Below are 16,788 nucleotides of genomic sequence, written 5' to 3' on the forward strand. Positions count from 1 at the left end.
TGTGAGTGATGCAGAGAATTTAAATGAAGATAAAATTATCTCACTGTGATTTAATTACCTCAATTATCTGAGTGGAATAGTGCACAGGCTGGCCCAATGCAGACCCACCTCTGATGAACAAACCACACTGGATAAAAAAAAAAAAGAGCAAATCAAATCACTGCATAAAATTTGTAATGAAACTAATCCCAAGGATAAAAGATGCCGTTTCATTTCCTGTCCTCTGCTTCTCCCTTTTTCACTTGCACATTCTAGAGTCAGAAGTGACAATATTTTAATTTGGCAAAAAAATAAATTTCTGTCCTAAATATTCTATGTATATTTAAGACACACACTTGTAGTTTTGGAAATCTCATGGAAAAAAAAAAAGCATACCCTTCATAACAGCCAGATGCAAATGCTTTGGAGTGGCTAGGAAGTTTTTGAATGAACTTTCAGGGATATAGGAAGCCTCATTCTCCCTGCTGTTTTCTGAAATGTTTTCAAAAGTATATAACCTTTTACTGCAGCGATGATCTGAAAACATGTTTGTTAACCACTGAGATGATCCCCATTTCTATTTTTATTTTTTTCATTGCCAGAATTGAGTCATGGAGAGATAAAATGACTGTTCTCAAATTGAATTTATGTCAGAGCCTGGCCAGTAAAATGCCTCAGACTATTCAGCCTCCAGTCACGAGACCATCCCTCCTTTCCCTGGCACTCATTAGAAGACTGGAATGTGCATATGGCCAGAACCTTCCCATGCATGGGAAAAAAAGATCTATCGTATGTAAGTAATATTTTCCTTTAATGTCTTCATATTACATCCATTAGAGAAACTAAGGATGATTTTGAATAAGAAGGTGGGAGGCAATTTCTCTTTCCAGTATAAGCTGAATCGATCCAATAGGCCTGTGGACATTTTCTGATTTAACATACTTTTGTCTAAACAATAGGTTTCCAAAGCCTACTATACTTCCCCGTGACTGCTCTGTCACTACCCAATATGAATGCTAAAAATAACACATTCTATACTGTGGCTACCTAGTATGGATTTCATTCAGCCTGGGTTTGTGTATAATTCTTATGCCTTCACAGCACCGATACAGAGGAACTGCAACAATGGTCTATTTTTGTGTAATATGGATCTAGAATGCAGAATAAATGTATTTAATACACAGCCTGGTATTGATCTCCTTAGACAAAGAGTTACCGTAATTCAATGTAATCTCATCTGCTGTGTTCAGGACTAGGCCCTAAACATTTGATTACAAAGATGACAAGCCATGGTAGAATGCCACAATATAGCCACGAAGCGATGAGATTTCCCAGTGAAATCACATTACCACAGTGTTACATTTTCAAGATAGGCTGTGAATAAACAGAAAGTTGAGCCACCATATTTCACAGAATGTTTACTCTTTATGCCAAAATCCATCTCCCCAGATACCTGGTTCCCTTGAATGCTTCCAGTTAAAACCAACTTCTAAGCTAAATCTGTGAGACTATCATTGGAGAAATAATTCAATCTGAGAAAGGATTTAATATTAGCCATTAGCAAAATAAAGCCAGCTGGCACTAAGCAGTCATGCACCATGTTGGCAATTCTTCCCAACCTGCCATTAGCCTGATACATGTAGGAGACACGCACTCAGGACCACCCTTGTCAGTGCATCAGTGAAATGATGAACTGTTCCCTGAGGGAAAACCTGGGTTCTTTTTTATCTTTATTTTTTTTTTTTTCCAACAAGATTTATATTAAGTTATATGTGAATAGCATCCCTAGAGAACTTGCTCATAAGCTGACTTTGAACTAGCACAGCCTTTCTAAGGAGACAAATTCATCATGTGAGATGTCCCAAACCAAGCAGGTAAGTGGTGTGACAACACAGATGTTCAGGGCAGATTTAACATCAGAGCTTCACACCTGAAAATCAGCTCATAGATAACGGAGCCACCCAGGGTAGCACAGTAGAAAAGACATAGCTAATATGAGCAGCCTTGCATTAGGATTACATGCTTTGTAGAAACAATACCCCATGTTAAGCCTCTTCACTGATCAAACTTGAAAGACAAAGTGGGACATGAATATAGCTAAGGTTACAATTAAAATTTGAAGAAAATCATCTTGTGTAGAGGTTTGGAAGAGAAGAATTTGAAGCTGCTATGGTCCAGTGGCTGAGAGGAACAATTACATTTATAAAAAGGAACTATTTAGCTTATTAAACCTTTGCAAGCTTCTGTTGTCTGTAGGTTGTCTGACTGGTACTCAGCAAACTGTACTAAGGTTTTCTTTTTGCTTCCACTTGTAAATAATGAATAAATAAGAAATTAAACTTAAGCTAGCACTTCAAAGTAAGGGACATTACCAGAGGACTTACAACCTTAAATTTAAGGGGCATTAGCAGTGGCCTTACACCTCTGAGGGTTTAGTTTTAGCCAAAGTTGTACACTCCCATTGCAGCACAAAACTCATGTTCTAGCCATTTTTGTTTATGTTTAACTGTGTTAAGTACTGGTTTGCTGTGTGTGCTTTGATAAAGTAAATAGGAAGGCCACTGATTTAAAGAAAAACAGGACTGGACAGAGAAGCATATATTAGCTACTGTTAAAAAGACAAAAGAAAAAAAACTTAAAATACTTCGTCACTTAGTTAATGGTATTTGTGTTTATAACCACTATCAGCAGCCTTTGGAAAAGAGATTGCAGAACAGCCTCCAGAAGAATTAAATTTCTATAGAGTATGTTCAAAAGCCAAGTCAGTCTTTTAAACAAGCAACAAGGAACTACTCAAAACATGTTTCAATTTACGCTGGAAATTAAAGCTGGAAAATTAAATCTAAATCTTCACATGGGAAAAGCTCTGCTCTCTTTTACAGCAAGCGTGTAACCTCTGATATGAAAAATACCATCTAAATGTCCTGGGCCAGCAGAGCAGCAGCTTGGCTGCAACGGAGCTGTCCTATTTAGTGACTGAAAGCATGGTCCACAGCATTGTATCTAATCCATGTCAGTATTTCTACAGCCTCCATCTAAGGGTTTTGTGTGCACCGGGCATCAAGCTCCTAGTTTGTCTGGGTTACTTCCAAACGCTGAGAGCGCAAACAAGGCTGCACCATCCCTGCAGCACAGGCCCCGTGCTGTGACAATGCGCCCTTGTCACAGAAGCTGCCACAGACCCATAACTTCGCAGCCGTGCACTAGTAGGTCCCTCTATAACTGGGTCCCTTCACTGTCCCCAGGCAGCTCTACCTCGAAATGCCGATGCACTGATGTCAGCATTTGAAATGAGCTTGCTCAGGAGTGCCTAGATTAGCTGTGTTGCCAGGCTCTAGCCACTCTAACCCCCTTTTCCACTTCAGTGGGCTGAGCTTTTGACACTCTGAAAAGCACCATTTAAAATTAATTAAAGCTCCTTATTTTCTACCAAATCTCACCAACCCTGTTTATTATGTTTTATGCAGGGTGGGGGGTTCAAGTCATCAAGGTGTTCTGGGCTGTGCTACCAAAACGCACGAATGAGGAGATATTTGAAGGGTAAACAGGATGTGAACCGTGTTTGTTTCCACAAATCACAGTTTTTGATAGATTTCTGGACTCCTCTGGTGGAATTCACACTGAAAGACAAAGCAAGCTTTCTGGCAACAGCTTAAGGAGACTTTACATAATATTATCTTTTATTACTGTGCATAATATTATAAAGTTTTAACTTGTGTGAAATGCCAAGTGATTTTTTTAAAATCATTTGTTATTATCTGTCACAAAATAGTTTAACACACATGATCAAGTATTTGCCAGTCCATTGGCTACAGCTGATTTGTGAATGATTTTTTTTGAATAGCTGGAGGCAAATATTTTCTTTTGGTTTCCTCTTTCTGAAAGATCTCGTGCCCATCTGATAAAAACAGTAAAGGAATCTGAAGATTTTTTTACTGCATGTTTGAACCATCACCCACAAGATAGCGCAATGCAGTCATGTAAATTTGTGCATACAAAATTTTATTAGATGGCTGCTCATTGTGAAGGGGATCACAACAGTGAACTAATCCAGCACATGAAGTGTTCTTCAACACTTCATATTTGGCAAACACCAAATTTCTGAACTATCCACCAAAATGTAAATGGGATACTTGATATTCAAACTAACAGCAGGTTGTCCCTTACAAAATAGTGTTCCTTAAATGTTCGGCATTGATTGTACAGCACTCAGCACTTCCCTGGTGTTTTGAAATATGATGTTGACAAACATTGAGCAGCAAAAATATAACACAATAGGTGCAACATAAAATATATAAAAACAACAGCGAGAGGCAAACACCTCATTCAGAGTGCAGTGGCATGAAACCTGATGTAGCTGCTGTATTCATGATCCAGTGAGCTCAGAGGATGCCCAGCTAGTCAGAACAATTAGTCTGACACATCATTACTCATACTGAAACAGCTTCGCTTTACATTACTTTAGACAGGGCAGTAGCATAATAGGCTCTTCAGAGTTTTACAGCAAAAACAATCTCTTGGATTCAAATGCAGTTACACTTCTGTTAAACCCTCCTTTCCAAACAAAAGAAAAATAAGGGAATTTTTAGGTAGAATTTGAGTTATACACAGAGATGACTGCAGAAGTATAAACATGAGCATTTATGGGGGATTTCTGTGAGGAAGTTGTATTATTTTTCTTTGCAGATTTGATTTCTCTGTTATGTAAAGAACAGTTTATTGGGAAAAAAGTGTGTCAATCTAGTTCTAAATTTAATGCATCCTAACTCTTATGCTGCAGTCTCAACTTTAAACAAACTCAACTGTGATTACACCAACTCCCTATTGACCTTATAGATAGGGTAATTTAAAAAGTCTAACAATGTACAGAGAACTATTTATTTATATTTACTTGTGCTTTGAAAACACTTTGCCAAGAAAGCTTCCCTTCAAGAGGAAGGCTAAGCCACTGTACGTTTAATTCTGTAAATACCTACAGCACATAAATTTACAAAGTGAATACCCTTTCATACAAGACACTTAAAGGACTCTTCTTTGCTCCTCAGCATCCTGATTTATAAAAATATCCTTGCACTGGTTAAATCCAGTTCACCATTGCTCTGCACTTTGTGCAGACACTTGCACCTAGTGCTGAGAGTGTATATAATATTTCCAAATTAGAAGAGCATAGATTTATGCACTACCACCAGCATAAACAAATGGTAACACAACACATAAGGCAGTGGAGAATCAGGCACCAGACACTACAGTCCCCCCAAAGAGACTCTCTAGAACGTAGATGCTGCTATAAGTTCCCTTTTAATCAGGAGGTGTCTTCCCATACATCCCCAGGAGTGCTGAATCAGGCCACTGGCAAGTATTTCCACAAGGGGTACATAAGGGCAAAGAGCTCTCAGGGACATTAACAGGAATTCAACAGCACTGACACAGGACAGACTGAGACCTTAAATCACTTCTGTTGCAAAGTCAATTGATAAGCATAAATAAATTAAAAATAAAATGTCTCTGCATTGCTTATGAGGTTCCCCTAAGCCCTGCTGCCAGCCCTATACCACCTTTCTGCTGGGATGCCACAACAGCAAACTAGCTCAATGACAGATCTTCAGTTAGAATCTCTCTCTCTCATCAGGATTTATTTTTAATCTGGCACAGTTAGAATCCAAGTGTTGCCTTCTCCCCCCCAACACACACAAATAATCATGCTGATATGGCTGAGGGGCACAAATAGTGGCCAACAGTTTTGTGAGGTAGCATTCCTCCTGAAAAATAAAAAGATATATGCACCGGTACTTTTGATTATATGGAAACTGTTGTAGTGGATGTAACCCAAGTCCAGCCAACCTTGTGTCTTCTCCAGGAGTTATGCTGATTTTGATTTATTTTCGCATGCATCACGTAATACCAAGCACATTCTCTGATCCTTAAATTAGCAACCAACGATTAATTTCAGGGAAAAAAAATGCATGCAAAAATGCAGCCCATTTGTTTTTGTGGACATTTGTGCTAATAAAGGTTATCTGTGGAGGTGCTTGTGGAGACTGAAAATAGAAAGCCAAACAAATCTGGAGAACTAACATGGAAATGACTCTGGGACTTCAAGTCCAGTTTCCTCCTGTTAATGATGGGGCACCCACAGCTTCTCTGGGTAACTTGTTCCAGTGCCTCACCACCCTCACAGTAAAGAAAGACTCTTACACCAATTATTTAAACCCATCTCATGCCAAACTCTGTCAGTGTTTAGGTGTATATGGAAATAAAAAGCTGGATTTGACTATCCCATATCTGCAGTCCTCAGAGGAGCAAGGATCCATAGGGCTCCTTTATCTCTCTGGCTAAAAGAAAGATAAACCAAGTGTTCTCCAACCAAAACACCATGGAAGAAATGCCTCTAACAGTCAGCTATATGCACCACCACCAGCAAGCTAACGTTACTAAGTTGGGTATTTTTATATTAAGGAAAACAAACAAAATCTCAGCCCAAACAGTGACTTGTTCTTTTTTTATTTTTATTTTTTCAATTGTCCCTATGCCTATTGGTGACCACCCATCATGGTATATTTCTACCTTTCTGAATATGAAGGTTCATGAATATGAACTGAAGCCATAAACTAGGTTCTGCATGTAACTGATCCATTTATAAATCTCCCATAGCTCATTGCATCCTACTGACATGACAGATTTTCTCCTCCCCACTACCATGGAGTAGCACAAACAAGTATTTAAACAAAAGCAAAACATCATCAGTGCACATTCTCTTTCTGTGTCAGAATAGAATCGACAAAGGAATAATCCCTTGTAGAGGGTTTTCTCTCTTTTCCCCCGTTGCTTAAAAGAGTATGAACATTTGCTTCCCTTGTTTTCCTAAACAAGTCTTTGAAAAACATCAATTCATCCTGCAGGCTTTAGGAAGTTTACTGATCCTATCGGCTTAATAGCACACTGCTACACTCAAAAGAAGGCACTAGTGCTCTTGACTATTATGTCCTTGTTTAAAGCATGGCAAAGACATCAGGCACTCTAGCATGTCCTTAGTAGTGTACAACTGAGATTAAATAGCAAGATAGTCAGGCGTTACTGAGACCGGTTAGTATTTTTTCACCTCAGTGTTACATTTTACTAATTTATTTACATCATCAGAAGGAAACGATTGTTCAGCATCCAGCTGGGCCTTCAGTTGTGCTTTTCAAAGGGAAATCCTTTCAAATGCCAACACAAAGACCAAGGGTTAAAGTCCCAGTTCTGCTCCACTCACAGATACTGGAAGTTGCTTATTGCAGGAGATTTGGGCTCTTCAGGACTAAGCATATCATAACTAAATCTCTCAGTCTCCTATGAATTGGAAGACCTAACCCCTGTTTTTGGGATTTACTATGAATAATGGAATTTGGTTTTCTCCCATAAATGGCAATGAATAGGTTGTCTGAGTTTCCTGAAGGAAGGAGAAAAATTGCTAATAAAAAGGATGACATTTATGTCCCTCCCTCCAGAATTTTAGCATGCATATTTCTGACCTTGCACTTACTGTGCAAGCATACATGGGAGTTGCAGAAAGACAGGGAGCACATTGCAACCCTTAACAGTATATATGAAAAAAAAAAAAAAAAAAGGAAGAGAAAAATAATAATTGCTTTGAGTAAGAGTTTCAGTAGGTGCTTAAAATCTCCTATTCCTTTTACTCAGGCTAACGTGTTGAAACAGACCATAAGTTCAAAGCAAGATGTGGTGGAGCAGCTGTCTGCAAACAGGACAAAAAGTACTTCACCTGCAGAGAGAGATGCTATTGCTGAGCCTAAAGGAAAAGATACTTTTTCTTGATTTATCTCACAATCACAGTGTGAAATAACAGCATCCAGCTGATTGATTAAACAGCCAACACCTAAGGGATATTACCCCCTTGCCAAATATCAGTGTTCAATCCAGATGGACCAAATTCTGATCTCATTTATTTTGGAAAGCTCCAGTAAATTCAATGTTTTTATATAACTGCTTTTGTAAATGGACTCAGAATCAGACCGTACAGATACAACAGTTAATGTCACTGATGAAGGCTAAGAATATCCAAATCTCTTACACATTTGTATGCATACCTGTCCCTCAATTTCTGTTTCTGGTTCCAGATCCTCTCTGCTCTAAAATAAGAGAAAATAAGAAACTTGACTATTAATTTTAAGTAACAAAGTAGAGATTTTTTAATGGAGGTAAATCTCTTTGGCAGATCCTGAACTTGTTCTAATATCTCATGTACTGCACTGATTCCAAGATCAGCCTTTTTTTTCCTAGAGTCCCGATTCAGAGTAACAACCCTGTTCAGCAAAACACATGTGAAAAACCAAGGGTAACAGGATTTATGCTAGTGTTTTATTCAATATTCAGGTATGGAAAGAAAGGCAAGTCTAAATAAATTCCTGACTTACTAGTTCTGTTGCAAACCTAATAATTAACACATCCCTATCCCTCAGAACAGTTTGAAATACCTGCTTAAGTTTAAGCCTACAGTTCATTAAAATTGACAGCATATGAAGAGCCGCTCATTCAATGGCATGCTGAGGACTGCTGGAGATGCTCTTCTCAAGTAGGACTGTAAAGCAATCTGACTAATACCTTACTTTAGCATACTTGATGTGATACATGTTACAACATGTATGGTTAACATGTATGTTACTGGTGCTTGGTACTGATATTTCATAGCAAATAGAACACACACATATTTCATTTCACTCCAGAGTTTGCCATGCCTGTTTTGTGAGATTTTCATAAAAGCGAGCAGTTAATAAGAGTTTGGAGTTATTTTTTTTCCACCCCATCTCAGATACTCATAAGAGGTTTTCGTTGCTAGACAGCATAGTATGCATTTTTCCTGTACAATTACAGGTAAATGGATATACAAAGAGCATTAATACAGCACTCAGATAACTAGATACAACTAGGTGTCTGTATAACTGCACAACCAGACATTTATGACCAGCTGGTTCTAACCACCTTATTCTGTTTTCAAGGGCTTGCTCCCATTGCAGCCCATGGGATTTTTCAGTCGAGATGTACTGCCTTTTGGGAGGATGGGGACAACCAACCTCACTTTTCTCAGATGAGTGGTATTGTGGACTAATGTCAATACACCAATTTATGCAAGTAAGGTAAGTCTCCAAATAATCATTTTCTAAATTGAAAACATGTATTAGTAGTCCCTCTCACAATCTGTATTTCTGAATAGCACTGTAGTATTGAAATAACATAAACAAGCACATTTATAAATTGGAAAAAAATAGATGAACATTGAAAACAACACGTATAGCATAACACTGTATACAATCCGTTTTTATGACCTCTCTTTACATAATTTCAATGATTTGACAATAAAGATTCTTGATGAGTCAAACTGAAGCGGATGCCAAAACTATTCAATATCAGTGAAACGCAGTTTAGAGTCAATAGGATTGGCCATCTAATGACGATTAAGTATGCTATAAATTTAAATCTTTGAACTACTTGTTGAGATTTATTCAGGCAGACAAACAAAGATAACAAAAGTCTTTTGTGCGTTTGTCACTCATTTCCGTTGCTCTGTTGTTGCAGTGTCAAATAATGTCAGTTATTTAAGCACAATTAATGTAATTTTAAATTCTCAACAAATTAAATTATAAAGACTAGCAGTCCACGGAGGACCCTACCCATTTTTCTTACACATTTTCTTTTTTTTCCTCTCCTTGTTTCGAGTTAAATTTTAAATCAATGAATGGTGAGTTTCAATCCAATTCTTAGAGAAACAGCCCATTTTGCTACAGAATTCATTACCTTTTCACTTAGTTATTTCTCTCTGTTTTTTAAAAGGAAAACTATGTCTTGGGATACAATCCAGGAAGATTTAATTTTTATTTTTTTTTTATAACATTTGGAAAAGCCAGGGAGGAGGAAACCCTATGTTCTAAATGACTCTAATCTATGCCAAGAATACATCTTTTAATTTATGACTGTGTGTGTTCATTCATTGCAGGGATACTTATCTTTTTAAATCCCATCCTTGTGTGATTACTAACTTCATTTTAGCAGTATTGGAAGAAGCCTTTTTAAAACAATGCCACAATATAAATGACCATTGATGGAAAACTGGAGGCTTGATAAGGAAATATACAGTTGTTTTTATCTCCTTAATAAAAGGACGTTAAGTCCTTCGTTTAGAAATCTTGAAAATTAATTGAAGACAAAATGATTGCCTATCTGTAGTCTTGCTTAATTAGAATGGGATCGGGAAAGTTATTTTATTACAGCAACTTAAAGCTGGTCATCTCAAAGAAGCAAAATTACCACCCATTGTGCCTAAATTATGTTGACTATGTTGAATGTTATATAATTTACGAGGAAGGGGGCAAGATACTTTACATTTTGTGAGATCATACCTCAAGATTTAGTACAGCATCTAGAATTTCTTTGCAAGTAATAAAGACAATGATCCATTGTGTACTTCTATTACTAATTATTCTGTAAAGATTGTCTGTTCCAAAAGATAATTAGAAAGGGTGAAATTTAATTCCATTAAACAGAACTCAGCTGGGACATAATGAAATTTTGTTGTGAAGTAGTAGACTCGCTTTGAAGCCAAATAAAAAGCTTTTACATTGATGGAATGAATAAGATTGTAAAAGCTCACACCTTTTTTTCCCCTCTCCTTCCCCTCCCCCTCTTTTTTTTCCTGCACAGGCAGCATTTAAAAATAATTAGAATAAGACTGAAATATACTTGCAAAATTTTTAGTTCTCAGATATTTCAGGAAAAGGGATGTCCTTTTCTGCTTTTTACACAAACCAATCTTCAGTATTTGTTTTGCAAAAATCAACAAACCATGCACAGAAAGAAGAAAGAGAAGTAATCTGTATTTATACAGCGCTGAACTTCCCCGATCCCTTAACCTGGCCTTCCAGCTATTACAGGGAAAACAAATTACAGCTGTGCTGACCTGAGAAGCCCCATATGAACATGGCTCATCCCAAGTCAGCTCTGGGTGTGAGAAGACCATCAGGTGTAGAGGTGTTGATCACTTTGCCAAAACGTCTGATGGTAACATGCTTGGTCAAGTGGTGATTGGGCGGTGTGGACATCTGTCCACTCAAAATTAGTGCAAGAGATCCAGTGCAGAGCTGGAGAGCTCGACCATTTCACTCAGACCCCCTGAGAAGCCAGCTGAGCTGAATGAAAGGTGTGCTTGAAGTAACGGCTAGTAACTAACTGGGTTCAGGTCTTTATTGTCTCATTTGAAGGTCATACGAACCTACTTAATGGCACAGGGCTGACTGTAGAGAATAGAATGACATGAATACATTAGTAACCCATTTCTTTGAGGCTAACCACTGAACACAATGCAGCAGTAGATAATACGCTTGGGAAAACTCTTTGGGAAAATACATGAAGCTGCTTGAAACCAACTTGCTTCAGTTCACTGGACCAAGTCCAAACATTACAAGTGAGAGTCTGGTTGACCGGAACATAGAGCTGTTTCTGCAGTAGGATGAAAACGTTTCACGCCACAGTTTCCCTGCTCTCTGACAGTCCTGTATAAGAGCCGAAGCCCCACACACCAATCCTGGGAAGGAGATGATAGGAAGGAAGAATAAATGAAGAACTGCCTGGTCAAGAGGAGCCTGAGGATCCAGGAAAGGAGCAGAAGTAAACTTCTAAGCCAGACAGCATGCTCAGCTTCAGCATTATTTTTACTTGCTTTTAGGTTACCAAATAAGACTTCTGATTGATACCATTGAAGCAGAGGGCTTAGGAAACATTGCATAAGAGGGCATTTCCATATTAGATTTTAACAAAGTCACTGCTGCCTTACTTGCACACTTATATGGCCAGTACGAATTATCTGAGCACATAACAGAATCCCTGTGATTTAAGCAAATGTAGTTACAACACGTTATAGAAAGAGAACCAAAATACTGAGAGAATAAAAAACTCTCCTAAGGTCCCACTATTAAGGATGTGCATTTCTTGACTCCAGGCAAGTGTCCTGAGGATCCTCTCAAGGATCACATTTTCTCACAAGGCTATTGCTGATTTTGAAATAAAACAAACGGCTCTGTTCCTCACAGTAAGCTGAATGGATGTGGGTTTATTTTTTAAGACCAGTTCCTATTTTAACTGAAACTGCCACTGCTAAATTCTGAAACTGAAAAGAATTTCAGCATACTGTGACCTAATGGCTGTGGATGTTAAGAACACATGTGGCTTTTTTGAGCTTTGTGGAACATTCCCATGAAGAGATACTTAGCAAATGCACCTTTGTGTACATTTCACAGAAATCTGCCAGTGTTACTGACTTTTACCCAGGTCTGAGCCTTACTCCAGACTGAAATCACAAAAGAGGGGATTAGTTGGGCTATGCTTATGCTGTCTGTCACACAAATAGCTAATTAACTCTTGATTGGACCCTGCTAAATCCCTGTTTCCTTTTCATTTTATCCACACTCCCTCTCCCCCCCCCCCACCCCCCCAAAAAAAAAAGTCACTCACATATTAGAGAAAAATAAAAATTGTAGTCAAGGGTAGTAATGAAACAAGCCTCTTCTGAGCAAAAGAATATATATCAAGAGGCAACAACAGCATGTTTGTATGTTGCATCCTCTTGAAAGTGAGTTAATTGCCACATTCAAATCTCCACTTCCAGACATGAACCTAAGACGTAAAATTACAACAACAAAACCCCAGAATAATCTTGAACATAGTTTCTTTCACTGAATTCTTCATGAAGTATATTTGAAATCAGTATCATTGGCATAAGTCTAGACCAAGATGGAATAAGACAAGAGGTACTAACAGAGTAGAGGTACAACAGAAAAGAAATTCACACTTGAACCACTTCTCATCTGTCTTGCATAGACATATGGTTTCTACCAGATTGGAGGCAATAAGAACTAACCTTCCCTTTCACAGAAACAAGTTTACCCCAAAGAGTTTTAGCAAGGGGGAAGATTGGAGATTCCTCTCCACAGGTACAGTGACAACACAATATGCTTCCTCTGAGACATTTCCAACAGCTGCCTCATTTCAAGGCATGTAAGCACTCAATACATGACCCAAGTTGTTTTCCATTTCCTGAATATCAGTTTTAAAGTGTTTGAAAAATTAAAAGACATTTTCTAGGTGTTGATTGGAATAAAAGAAATTTTCATCCTTCCACACATTTTTTTTTTTTAGAAAATTATCAATTTAAGTTCAAAATATAACAGAAGAAAATTAAGTGTATAGCTATGAAAAATAAGACAGTAAAAAAAATGTTTATTTTAACTGCCTACAATTCTAACCATTTCAATTAGAACTAGGGATGTTGTGGTTTTGTTTCTGTTTTTTCTTTTTTTTTTTTTCTTTTAGAAATACCAAGCTATAAATATATTTCCCAGCTGCAAGGAGAAATTGCTGACACACAACGTCTGATTTTCCAAAATATTAAGCTGCTACCTTAGAGTGCTGCACACCCTTACCCCCTTCTTCTGTACATGAGACCAAGCCCTTTTCGATAGAAACACACATCATTATATTTACAGCATCAACATGAGGGAGGATTTAAGAGGTGAGAGTAGGGAAGGAACCATTTTAAGGATACATCACAAGCGGCGGTGTTAATCATCGATGAAAGCTAGCTGGTGTTAGATAAAGGAAAATCTTTCCCCTTGACAGAAGAAAACACACCCCTTGGTCTCAATCACAGAACAAATTGTTTTCACCTCAGAGAGATAAACTTTCTACAGTCTTTGGTTCTCCAGCCCAAGATGGCTAGGGAACTCAAGTAGCCAATATAAGTTACAGGAGGAAACAGGCAGGCATTAAATATGAATGAAAGAACTGAATTATGAAGGAAGTCAGTCAAAAGGAACGCAAAGGCTGGAAACCAAGTGAGAATTTCACTCCCATTATTTCACTACTTAGCTCCTATCCACTCTATTAAAAATCACAAATAGGTCTCAAAGTCAGAATTAGAAAATTCACTTCTTACTCCGTTAAGAAAATTTCTCTATTAGCTGTGAAGTATAGATGAAAGGTGCTTGCAATTCATGGTTCACGTGGTCTAGCCAGTTCTCCTAGAGCTGACAAGCACACTGTAATGCCAGAGACATACCAAAATCTACACAGCACCTCAAGACAATTTCTGAGCTATCCCACTTGTGTCACATTTCAGTTAATGCCATGAAAGCTTGTCATGAAGGTGGAGGAGGGGGAGAGTGGAGGGAACAGTGAGAAAACATCAGCTGCCTTCAGAAATTAGGTATTACATGAAATAAAAGAGCTCCAGACAGAAGGTCAGGTACCCTCTTTTATTAAGAACAAGCAGATTTAGTCATGGTTCCAAGCTGCTCATTAAAGTGAAATTCAATAGCCATTATTTTCTTACTAACTCCAACCTTCCAATGGATACGCCAGTTCTACCACTGTCGGCTTGTTGGAAGCATTTAGAAGATGCCTACTGCAACCTGCAGGGACATAAAAAATACAATAGGGGAAAACAGGAGCAGACTGCATTTTCCTTGAGTTTGTGCATCCCTTATTTAACAGCTTGGTCTTCAAAGAGTGAACAAGTAAAGTAAAAAATGAGGAAGTGAGATACCCAACTTCTGTACAGCACCTTTGATATGACAATGCTGCATATATCAGGATTATGCAGATGATTTATTTCTAAGGATTTTTATTATTATTATTTATTTTTTAAATAATCCTTCTCTTGTTACTTTTTCTGCAGCTTCACTCCATCAGCACTCCCTGTGTCAGAGGGAGGTCTGAGGAATGGGCTGGAAGAAGCCAATATCCCTGTTATTATTCTTTCTCCTTCAGAAACAGCGAAGTTGAAATTCTGGCTTTGTTGCAATAAATGGAACACACGCCGAAGTCTTTAAGGGCAGACTTTCACCCTGTCAGGCCATTCTCCGCAATGTTAATGTATCCTCCTTACCTATACATCCTTCAGAGGACAGGGGTGTGCATGTGCATTCACAAAAAACAATGCCAAAGGGAGGAAGAGGAAAGTTCTGAAAGTGTCCATCCTCAGAGAGTGGGATTCCCCTCTCCAGGAATCCCCTGAACCTGCGTAAGCTCCAATCTCTTCCTGCTTCATCCTCATACTCCATTCCTTACCTCAAGAGGCAACCTTGCACAGTTAGAATCTCATGGACTTCTAGGATCTATTCATTTTCTGCTTCTCAAGTTCTTATCGCTCTCCCTTGACTGACGTTCCCATAGAAAAATAAAAATTGACCCTTAGGAGGAAAGACTGCAATGAGACTTGCATTGCTTTTAAAGTAAACACTTTGAGTGTGCTATGGGGATCTAGTACATACTAAAGAACAGAGAGCCCACACCCTATAATGAGGAGGAAAAAAACTGCTAAAGAGGAAATTATCCCTGTTAGACAACAGGAACTGAATCACTTTTTGGTGGTTAATTGGTTGGGTATTTTTCATTCTCCATTATTTTTAAAGAGCCTTTCCTTATGCAAACAAGAGCATTCACTGATCAGCACCAGTATCTCTTTGCTTTTGGTGTACATTAAGAAAATTAAATGGAATATTCTTAGAAAGACATCTGTGCCTGGGGTGACTCACATTTGATCAATCCCTATGAACTGTTCTTTTCAGAGGATGTGCAATTATTTGCTCAGTTAGGCTTAAAATTTTATTTATCTAATCACCCCCCTGTAAAGCTTTGATCTGAGCTTCCAAAACCTATTTTTCTAACCACTTTAGTTACATATTTTAAGTCTTATTGTCTAATCAACTTCAGCCTGTAAAACATGCAATGTCCTACTTAATGCATCCTATTAGGAAATCAAGCTGCCGCATGGATTTTTAGATCTCTCATTTTGCAACCCCGTGAGCCATTTGGAAGCATCATTAATGTCATTATTCCAGGGGAGAAGGAGAGAACTGGCAGCAGAGTGAGCCCTCTACACGGCTGTCAGCTTTGCCCTGCTAACATTTGCAGAGTGACTCAGAGGTGAATCACAGGTTTCTGCAGGTGTACACCAGGGAGAGCTGGATGATTTCCATGTCACAGTAGTTGCAAATGTTTACTTCATTAGTTCATGGGGTTACTCAGCAGTCCTAGCCAACTCAATTTCTCAATCTTACTGTATGGCAGTTGAAAAAAAAAAATCGTGAGTAGATAGCAGCTTTGAAATTAAAAACACAAAACCAACCGTCAATTTGTAATTAGAAAATCCGAGCAATGTTGGAATGTGAATGGATTTACATGTAGCTGTCATTAAACACATGTTATGAAAGATTTCAACCTGTATCTAGTGCTAGGTCTATTACAGTCTTTACCACAAGAGCAAAGGTATACTTATTATACCCTTTCCCACAGCAGTACACCTGCACAGGGAAGAGTCTCTGAACTTGCCACGGATGGTTATCTCTACCCACTGAAAATGGATTTGCCAAAAGAAATCTTAGCGATGTCTCTGCTTAAGAACAACTTCAACAGTTTGGATGAAGAATAGGCTCTAGGCATTTGACAATAAGCCTCCGTGTGTCTGAGAGGACTTGGGACTTATAGAAGCATCTTCCACACACTGCTGCTGGTGTGGCTGCGAGCACTAGAAGACCTGCAGCTGCATCTTCTTCCTACATTTCAAGTTTGCAAGTATGCCAGCAGCCATAGGTACTATGAAATTCCTGTGACTAGGACACTAGGTAGCCATGTAAGCCTCTCTACCTTACGTTTCTTTAAATTATATTCCATAACCCACTTACCTACCCATGTTCCTAGCCTATTTAAATATTTAAAATTTTTGCAGATCTCACATTAACTTGGTCTCCACAAGACTGTATC

At 38.3% G+C, this 16,788-nt stretch overlaps 1 long non-coding RNA gene across 5 annotated transcripts in view; it reads right to left on the minus strand.

Annotated features, from left to right (window-relative positions):
* LOC118171684 overlaps nt 1-16,788 on the minus strand; it is a 329,665-nt gene that overhangs the window by 161,513 nt on the left and 151,364 nt on the right. The window lies entirely within an intron of this gene.

This window comes from Oxyura jamaicensis, chromosome 9 (genome assembly GCF_011077185.1).
Source record: "Oxyura jamaicensis isolate SHBP4307 breed ruddy duck chromosome 9, BPBGC_Ojam_1.0, whole genome shotgun sequence".
Taxonomy (NCBI): Eukaryota; Metazoa; Chordata; class Aves; order Anseriformes; family Anatidae; genus Oxyura; species Oxyura jamaicensis.